General features: G+C 40.7%; 1 long non-coding RNA gene across 2 annotated transcripts in view; it reads left to right on the top strand.

Moving 5' to 3' along the window:
* The first annotated feature begins 1,279 nt into the window (after positions 1 to 1,279).
* The window catches only part of LOC142600437 (uncharacterized), a 29,619-nt gene continuing 20,155 nt past the window's right edge, over positions 1,280 to 10,743 (top strand). The window contains exon 1 of one of the 2 annotated variants that reach the window (XR_012833910.1): positions 1,280 to 1,519. This is a non-coding gene — a long non-coding RNA (uncharacterized LOC142600437). Of the gene's footprint in view, positions 1,520 to 7,336; positions 7,394 to 10,743 lie in introns of those variants that run through there. The other variant, XR_012833911.1, reaches the window with a different exon arrangement.

Below are 10,743 nucleotides of genomic sequence, written 5' to 3'. Positions count from 1 at the left end.
TTTTGGCCTCATCCACACACTTTTACTCTGCCTATATCTCCATCTATATGGAAATTTTTTCCTCATATTGCCACAGAGTGGAATTCAAAATGAAAAAGATGTCTAGAATATGTCTAGAATACTGTTTAAAAACTTATGCACAGAAACGTACACACAAAAATTCTTATCTGTTTTAGCATCCATATTATAACCTCAGAGATTGTAAGCTAGGTATCTTATTCTCAAAAAATCAGTTTACACGTCTGATTCTCCTATCTTTGACACTAGATCTATTTTGCTTTACCTCAGCTGTCGTGACTAGGGTATGACTGATGTAGCAGAAAGTGAAATCCAGTCAGTCAAACGTATAAATACCCACTTTGGAAAGCCATTGTAGCAGCTGTATGTTAAAATTAGGAACATAAGTACTGTGACATTTTTTGTGTGAGCAATTGGATGACTGACCTTTTAAAAATGTGAGACTCAGGTTAGCCCATCGCCTTCATCCTGCTTGTGAGACAGAGGTTACTGCTTAAAGTGTATTTATGAATGTCTTGAAATACTCACTGTTCTCATCCTTCTTGCTGTTGCCAAACCCTGCCGTACTTGCCTGTCCCTCGCAATCGGTGCAAGCTGACATCACAGCGCACCTCCGGGGCTTTGTTCCTCTGGGGCTTCTGCTGTACTGGAAAGGACACTCTGCAGTCTGGACCACAGTGTTTAGATAGCTTAGTGGTGTCCCATTTATCCTAATTAAGGCCCCCATAGTAATTATTTTCACACTGGGACATTTGGATAAAATTACGCATTTGTTTTTAGAGACAAGTCCTGGTTTAGTCTACTCCTCCAGGTCTTCCTTTTAAGCTGGGCTTCTTCACAACTTTACTTTGGAACCTATAAAAATAATACAATTTTTTTTTTAATATATTTTAATACTATACACACACAAATACATATAACATATATATACACACATCTATACGTCCACAATACCTATTATACATAAAATACATGTGATCGCTGGTTCAAGTTCTTATTTGCTGCATGGTGAAGAATCCAATTCGCAAAACAAAATCTAGAGTGATATAATTTCAGTCTGCTATTTCAGAAACATTTCAAGACCATAATTTCTAATCTCCTTCTTTCTTTTTTTGGGAGTGGGGTGAGGTGGGGTTTGCTTTTATAGTCTATGCAATGAAATGCCTTGTGGTTTAGCCAGATTAACAAAATTGACCCAACAGTATATCACAGGAAGATATTTAAGAAAAATATTATTGGACATAACAGGAGAAGAATAAAAATTAAAGCTAATCCCATGAAGTTCAGAGATTCTTCTTCTTTTTTTTTTTTTTTTTTTTTTTTTTTTAAAAAGACATCTTTATTAAATACCTTGTTGATTTTAGAAGGACAGAGGCAATTTCTGATGGATGGCACAGTGGTGTTTGACAGAAAAATCCTGCATGGGATCCGAACTGTTCCCTCACCTTTCTCAATCACCAGAAAACAAATTGGAAAAGTGGAAATAGCAAGGTCAGGTCAGGTGAGTGCATACTTAAACATTTCATAGGGTGCAGGGTGCAGAGCAGTGATCTGCTCTCATGTTCCATTAATTCAGAGACAGCTGTCATTTATCTTTTGATGGAAGCTAGAGGTTGAAATGCTTGACACAACATATCAGGCCTAATATGGAAAGATAAGAGCAATGTGGGCTCGGTTCCGTAAAAGAAGTGAGTTACTGTGCAAAGAGGTTTCATAATTCCCCTACTGACGTTTAACAGGGAACTTTGGCCACATTTCAGCAAATACAAATTGCCCAGCTATAGTTCAAAAAAAAAAAAAAAAGTCCAAGGATTGCATGGGGAATTAACCACATAATTTCTATTAGAGACTATATGAATTGCATGGCTAAATCCTTGTGAAGCTTCTTAAATGCTTAAGAGCTGTATCTCCATAAAAGAGTCTTAAAGATAGCTTTTGAAATGCAGGTAGGTAGGTAAAAAGTTAAATAAATTGGTGGGGAAGCACTCCTTTTTGCCTCTTGAAAAACTGACTGCAAGATGACAACTCAGACATACCTGCTTCTTTAGTTGTCAAAGTATTAGCATCTGCAAGTCAATTTGGTAGGAAATACCATTAAAAAGATAAAAGAGAGCAAAACCAAAAACAATTTCAGTAAAGACTCACTCAATAGTGCTGTAGATCCAAGAGAATAAAAGTGCTTTCTATAAAACCCAAAGTGTGCGTGTGGGGTTGACAGTAAGATGCAAAAGTGAGCCTCTAAAAATCACATTTAGAGCAGGAAATTACACTCTATGCACTAGAAATAGCAAAGAAAATCAGCACAGCATGCTGTTAACTCAAGAAGAGATCTTATATGTGGCAAGGGGGTTAGGACCTAATGAGCTGATGCTTGTACAACCCTACATCTTACCCCTCCCTTGTTTTAAGAATGAAAAGAACTTTCCACCACCTCTCACAATTCAGATGGGAGTACTAAGGGTAGTGGGGCTAGGCAGGTTCTTTGTGCTTCTGGATATTCAAACTTCACAGGTCACAGCTCTGCGAAGACATTATCTCACTGACACCTCTACCCTTCTATTTACAGTTGTGTGCATCTTACCTTTCATCGCATGTGCTAACAGATAATATTAACAACTTGTAAAAGAGGTGTTGGGAAGATACGTATGTGCCTTTGCACATTTATGGGTAGCAGCAAACAGGCTAAAGCATCACCCTGCCTTTCACAAAGGAAAGCTCCAGAGAGCACCCAGTCTCAGTGATCCAATTTTGGGAACTACAACTTTAAATTTACAGGGTGACACTTTCTTCTCGGTAATCTGTAGTGATACAGAGAATAGGTGAGTCCAGACTTTCAGTGGTCAGGTATAGGTTATGAATTACTGGTCCTAACTCCTCCTCCTCATGACTCACGCTTAAGGTTTGTCCAGCCTGATGTGGGGCATCTGTTCTAGTCATGTCATCTTGATGAAGGTCTGAATTTGAATTCATAATTGCTGCCTTCTGAACTGAAAAGCTCTCAAGGTCTACATATTTTCATCCAGTCCTGTCTCTGGCAGGAGAGCAGGAGCAGCAGAAATTGCTAATATACTTTCAGTTCAGCTTCTCATGACTTTTAGAAACTTATTCTATCATAGTGGAAAAAGTTCTTTGCTTGTCATTGCCTAAATGTTGTTGTGTTATATTTTTTTTTAACTTTGCTTGAGTATAACCATTTTTGAGTCTGAAGAAAACAGAGGTAAAACATTTTTCCCTTGATAAAGAAAAATTGCTTAAAATATTTTCCTGCCAAAGCAAGAAAGAAACGAGAATTGAAAACAAAAGAAAAGCTCTGTATCAAGAATAGGCTTTGACTGCAGTAGAGAAAAGTGATTTTAATTGGTTCAAGATGCCTATCTCTCCCCCCCCCCCCCCAAATCACATACTGAGAATTAACAGTTTGGTTGGCTTTCTGAGAAATTCTCCCCCCCCCCCCCTTTTTTTTAAAGTATTTTGAAATACATTGTTTCAAAATACTAGGGACATCCAATGCTATGGGATAATCTCCTGTGACTCTTGTAAGGTGTCAACGAGGTATAAGAGATCTTCAGTATACTCACAGGAAAAAAACTACCCATACGATTCAATATCACATTATTTGAGGAATATATCTTACTGGGCTATTTTGATGCTTCTCAATGAACTAAAATGTTACCTGGAGTAAGCAAGATAAATTGATCTGCCCATAACAGCTATTTCCTTCACCTGCAAAAATTCCTGGGTGGGGGAATTCAGATTTTTATGAGCTGTTTTCAGGTAGAAAAGTAACATAAGGTGCTGAGAGGCAGGCGAGGGGTGAGGAGCCTCCTTTTTTCTGGTCTCCGCACCTCACATGCAAATGCTGTTATTCTACTCACGCAAAAGAAAAGAATATGCGTTTATATATTTCAACGACACAGGCAGCACCCTAAAACAATTGAGAAGGGAGAAGCAGGGGAGGCCCTTTGTGTTCATTGCCACAGCTCAGCCCAGCTGGGCTGCAGCACGGGGTCCCGGTGCGTTTGAGGGGCGTAGCAGCAGGCACGGTGTTCGGTGCCTGGGCAGGGTGGGAGAGATTGCTGCTGGTGACCCTTCCAGGACGTCCGTTCCTCTACGCAACGGCGATGCCTTAGTGGGGTCACTGAATCTCCTTTTGTCTCAGAGCACCAGCCTGATGACCCCCGAGCAGCTGCTGCCAGAGGTACGCGGCATTTTGCGGCACGGTCTGCTCGGCAGCTCTGCGTTCACTGGTAACGTGCCTCTGCAAAACACACGTGGCTCTGCTTTAGACATCGCTCCAGTTACGGAGTCAGTGTTGCAGTTTGAAGTGCTGAGCCAAGCTGGTGTTTTAATTCAAATTTCATCTGAGATTTCTTTGATCCTTCTGTTCTTAAGGAAAATAATCACCATCTTTAGGGTTCCTTTACACTTCTTGAGAATATAGATCAAGGGTAGGGAGGCAACAGTTTTCTTCAATAAAAACTAAAGTAAAAAGCAAAAAATGTACAATTTCTCAGAACAATCTTAAGCCCTTTATGTAGGTCATGGTCACGATATCTAAATAAATGGGATACAAAGTTCCCCATGCTATTGTATGCCCTCAGATCTTTCGCAGGTTCACTCCACAGAAGAAAGCAGGAGCTTCCCACCCCCGCTGTGAGCGCGAAGGGACGGCGGTGAGTAGGAAGTTACCGAGTGTGAACAACCGAGCTGATGCAGAGGAGGTGGCATGCATCCCACATTGTAAGGCTGGAGCAGCTTGTGGCCTTCCCGTTCTAGGGAAGAAGTAATTCCTTCACAAGTATATTGGTTGGATAGTAGCAAGACCTTTATCTAGAAGCATAATCTGTTCCTTAGGGCTTCTACTGAATTCAGTTAGAGATCGGTTGTTGTTTTTTCTGTCTGTTTTTCTAACGCAAGCACTAAATAATGATCTGAGATTACCTCTAGACTGGGGGTTTGACAACATTCCCTTACTCTACTTTGGTAAAATAGGACTGGCACCTAGCACAGAATATATACAATAGCTTTGAAATATTTATAGGCATATTAGACTGGGTAGAGGGATATGACCTTGCCCTCCCCTTCCCCATACTTCTCTATTTTTCTCACTGCAAGAATAGTTATTTTTGTTTCAGACTGTTCATGTTTAAGGAAACCACTAATTTATATAGGGCATGCTCAGAGGCCTAGCATAATCATTCCCAGAGTAACATGACTTTCCATTAGCATAATTATGCCCATACTCATTACATGATTCATATTCTTACAAATTTTTTTTTAGGAGTCACAATTCCCCACTTTATTAGATTTGTCTTTCCTGAAGAATTGTTCTAATTTTTTTAATCATCCCTTATTCTTCAATTTAACTTTCAGAGGTGAAATGGGATATTTGGTTTCTTTTTGAGTGACTTCCCCTAGCTGAGACTGTGACCTGAGTCACTATAAGTTATGTGAGGAGAAACTAGAACTGAAGCCTATGGCTCTCAAAAGCTGTGCCCGCCTGATTTTCCTGTCACGTTTGCCTTTCATTTTTGGTTCCCAAGAGACAGGGCTAGGGTTGCATTCTGATCTGTACTCTCTGTAGTCTCACTGTTTCCTTCTAGTTGTTAAAGGATCATATCAACCCTACACCTTCCTAGTTGAATCAGGAAATACATATTGTTCCAGTTTCAAATGCTGCAGTGTGGGTGAGTACATGTAGACCTAAACAGAAGCTGAATGGACCATTTAGCAGACAGCAGTTTCCTGTATCCAACTGCTTACACACAGAAACCCAATAGGGCTTAGCTGACACAAACTATGATGGGTTTCTTCAGGCTTAAAGAGGTTGCCATATCCTATTTTAGAACAGCTGCTACATAACTCTCAGTCATATGGCAGCCTTTAGGAAACTGTCCTGTAAGGGAAAAAAACCCATATTTTAGAAGTGTACATATATACTAAAAAAAAAAATAATTTTTAAATCATTTGAGCTTTCAGGATGATTTCTCCAAAGAAAGTGTCTTCATTCGCATGCCACTGAACACCCTGTGTCCCAAGAATCAAAGTCAAATAATATGATTATATTTCCTACACCCAGGACTGGATTTTTAAGGGGAAGGGAAGGAGAAGGGAGACAGTGGGAATGCAAAGCTGCAGTATTTCTTTAATTACTTCTGTAGGGAACTGATCCCAGGAAAACAATGTCCCACCTCCTGTATTCCATATGCAAAATACTATTATGTTTGCAGCTTTGTGGTAGTCAAATATGATTGATCTTCTTTTCCCCAGTGCTAGCACATTTCTGTGTGTTGCTCTCGTTTTCACATAGAGACGTGACAAAGTTTTTACTTTCCTGGTTAGAACAGTGCATGTTTTCTGGAAGTTCCTTGGCTAGGAGAAGGGGCTGGGAGCTGGATTCCCTTGCTCAGTGTGACTCTCCACGTGTGTTTTTTGGTCAGAATCACCAGCTGATTTGAACGTGGTTTGGAGGACTGGCCTCTGCTTGGCCTCAGGAAGTCCTCATTAGTACTCACTGCTCCTGAATGACTGCCAACACTCAACTACAAGGAGAGAATGAAGATTTGCAGTGTCTGACTTCAGACATCTAAATTAGGTTGGAAATCTATATTCCATACAAAGGGGTTCCTTCATCTGGAACTCTGAATTAACTAACTAAAAGGAGTAGACTTGGGTGGAGTGACTACTCTCCTTTGCCAAAACAATTGGTATCTCTGCTTCAGTTGGTGAAAGACCCAATAATTCCACTGAAGCTGATGGATCCGCACTCCATCTTCGCCATTGCACAACTCTTCATGTCCCTTTTTCCAACATGTTCAAAAAGCAGAAATACATCTACAGGGGCAAGAAGTGGCTTTTATCAGAAAGGTTGCTGTTTATTCCAGCTCAGTGTGGCAAACTGATGTGCAGATATCTTTGAAGAGTTGGGCTTGGAGCTTCAAACTGTTTCATCATCCAGCCATTTACTTATTTTTTTTCTCAGAATTTTTTGAAGTCTGTGAATGTATAATTTATGATGCTTCTGTCTGCCTGGTGACAATGAATGCCAATGGGCTTCTTGAAGTAGAAGCTTGTCCTTTGAGAAGCACCTAACTGAAGACCTCACTTATACTACAGTCATCGTCCATTCTACCTCCAGCATCCACAAACCTGATGGATTCAAGCACCTGTAAAAAGTTCCCTCGTAGTGAAATTTTGGTGAAGTACAGTCCTAGTGAAGCTGCTGATCTCTCTTTGAGTCCTTAAACTTTCTTACTATATGAGCTACTTCCTCCTGGCAATACCATTTTGCTGACACTATCTTTTTCTTTAACATTCAGGCTGGCTACTATTCTTACCCGTCAGAGCTAAACAGAGTTCATACACTGCAGCTGAGGTAACAATGCCTGGTTTTGTTCTTTGATTGATTTCTTTCTGCCACCAGCGTAAGTATAATTCTGTAGGATCTTTCCCATCTCATCAGAAGACCCTTCCCATGCCAAAGAAACAGGGGTGAGAATGTCCCTATATTGGCACATTCATAGCTTTAAAAATCATTGCATTGGGAATGAGGCGCCTACTGGTCCATGAGAACTTGCTCAAAGGTATGGCCTTGTTAGGTCCTTTATATTACCTAAGATTAACCAAAGTCAGGAATGTAGTCCTTCTAAGGTCCCTTCTACTGTCAGTTGAACAGAAACACACTGTTAGATAATGATGTAGACCACCTAAATCTGGGATTACATCTCTGTCCCTCCATTGATGATAAGAGAGAATACAGTTGTTTCAATTTACTGAGACGACTCCAGGTCTGAGTATTGAGAACAGAATAAAAATTTACTGAAGAACCAATGCCCATCACTGACTCATACTCCTTCTCAGAAAGAACATTCAAAGTCTGCATGCTTGTTTCTTCTCTTTTTATTTTTTTCTTTTTTCTTTTTTTTTTTTTTTTCCAAATAAACCCAAGAGTGCAATGGATTATGCATTATTCTCCCTTTTGAAAAAGAAATAATTACTGCTTTATTTATCTTCATTTACTGTTATATGGGTGTTCAGGACCAGATATGGTTTTATTTTTAAATGTTCTTTATGTCGGGGAGAATATTAAGAGTGGAGCTCCTCACAGAATCAAATAACTTAGGTTGGACTAGACATCATCTATCCCAAATGCTTGCTTAAAGCAGCTCCGGTCAGATCAGGTGCTCAGGGCCATGCCTAAACAGGTTTTCAACATCTCCAAGGATGGAAATTCCACAGCCTCTCTGTGCAACCACTTCCAGTGTTTGATCACCCTATTTGTAGTTTGTTTATTTTTCCTCCCTTATACCACATCATATTTTCCCATGTTCAAGCTTATGTCTGTTGCCTTTCATCCTGCCCAGAGAAGCTGTAGATGCCCCATCACTGAAAGTGTTCAAGGTCAGGTTGGACAGGGCTTTGAGCAGCCTGCTCTAGTGAACAATGTCCCTGCCCATGGCAGGGGATGGTTGGACTAGATGATCTTTAAAGGTCCTTTCCAACCCTTCCATACCATTCTGTGATTCTATGATTCTATGATCCTTCCTCTTGCACCTCTTAGAAGAGCCTGGCTTAGTCTTCTCTACCCCAACTTGTAACATTGTCGTACATAGCAATAAGAAATCTCTCCAACTTTCCCTTCTTCAGGCTGGACAAACCCAGCTCTCAGTGTCTCTTTGCACACGTCGGCTCCAGCCTCCAATCACCTTGCTGGTCCTCTGATGGACTCGCTCCAAGTCTGTGGACAAGCATCTGTCTTGTACTGTGGAACTCAAAACTAGACGCAGCAGCCCAGTACCCCCAGGTCCTTTTTTGCAAAGCTGCCTTCCAGCTCATTGGACCTCTGCCTGTACTGATGTATGGGGTTATACCTCCCCAATAGAAGGACTTGGCATTTAATCTTGGTCATCATGTTGTGCCCATCCACTCCTTTTTCCTGTCTGCCTATAACCCATTGAATAGCAACCCTGTCCTTCAGGGATAGACCAGTCTGATATTGTTCAGAAACTTGCTGTGCACTCTGTCCCATCATCCAATGGCATTAATAAAGACACTGAACAGTACTGGGGCTTGACTTAATCCCAGAAGGACACCACTAGTGACCGACTGCCAGGTGGACTTTGTACTGCTATGTATGATACTTTGATCCCAGTGATCCAGCCAACTCTCTGTCTATGTTTTTGTCCAATTCCCCAGTCACTTCCTAGGTCCATCTACCTGGAAAAAATATTTTGCACTGGGAAGGGAAAGTCTGCTTTGGTCATTCAAAAACTTTGTGTACAATCAAAATTTTTATTTTGCTACTATTTCATGCAAAGTTTATTAAATAAAAATCAGCATCTGAAATGCTTTTATTTTGGATTATTAGTATCTTTGATGCAAAGGGCCCATTTTAATATAGATATGGTTTAACATTTCACGGAAACCCACAAAGGAAAGTAGATAAAGTTGAAAACTACATGGGTTAAGCTTATTTTATTTTATTTTATTTTAAACTTGGGGTTTTTTTCCCCACGCATCTCTGGTAATAACATGTGCCATCTCCGGGTGAAATGTATTTGAGATCATTGGATGAAAAGCACTCAGTAGCAGCAATGACCTGTTGCCAGCATGAGGAAGAAAGTGGGTTTTTTTTCCCCATATATTATTCTAATATTTATTTAACAGAGAGGAACCCCCCCCCCAAAAAAAAAAAACCAAACCAAAACAAAACAACCAACCAACCAACCAACCAAACCCAAAACAAATAACTGGACTCCTGAAAGGTTGCCTCTACTCTCATAAACTGAAAATCTCTTATTTCTTTTCTGTGACAAGCGCACTTTAAAGAAACGAGAACATGAGCTACTTTCCCATCCATTTAGCTGTGAACAAGTCCCTTGACAAATGAGTACCCTCGGGAGAGTCTGGAGTTAGTCACCAGAGCCCCCTCTGTGACTTCCCTGATGACTTCACTTTTATTATTGCATAGCAGGACTATAATGCCAGAGTGACTGAGTAAAGCACACAACAAATTCTTTACTCCCCCTGCATACCGAGACAAGCTTGGTGTGATACAGCTCTGTTATGTATGAGATATCGCTTGCTCGTGGCAATGCCGAGCTACCTCCTTGGGCTCCAGGTCTCTTAACCTTACAGTGCAAGTAACCCCTTTTTGGCCAGTGAAATCAATGAGTCCTATTCAGCCTATATATAAGGGCTTGTGGCACTGGGGCCTGGCTCTGTGGCGTTTGCAGGGAAACACTTGTTGACAAAGGGACAGTTCGTCTGATACCTGGCTAGGTCAAGGCTAAGCAATGCTGCTGTTTGAGTACATTTCGATCACTGCTACGTGGACAGGAAAATATGTGGTGGTGTTGTATGCATGTTTATCATAACCTAACTAACAGAGAGTTTCCCACTAGTCAGCAAAATAGAGATTGCCATACTGAATCAGTTCAGGTGTCCTTGTCCTGTGCCCATCTCTTGTGTGCGCTAATACTGGTTGCTTTGGAGGAAAGCAAAAGTAGCCTTGCAGAACAATTACACCATGCATTGGCCCAGGAAATGTTCCCTTGTAGTGATTGCTATATAGCTAGATTTTGCCCTGAAACACGTAGCTTTTTCTGAGTCCTGTAACATGCCTTGATGTTGCAACACGCTGATAATGAAAAACATAGGAGTGGAAGGAGCAGAGTGAGTGTATATTCACATCACTTCCCTCCTAGCTAGGTAATGGAGCTGTAT

This window comes from Balearica regulorum, chromosome 2 (genome assembly GCF_011004875.1).
Source record: "Balearica regulorum gibbericeps isolate bBalReg1 chromosome 2, bBalReg1.pri, whole genome shotgun sequence".
Classification (NCBI taxonomy): domain Eukaryota; kingdom Metazoa; phylum Chordata; class Aves; order Gruiformes; family Gruidae; genus Balearica; species Balearica regulorum.
This window is presented reverse-complemented; position numbering and strand designations above follow the sequence as displayed.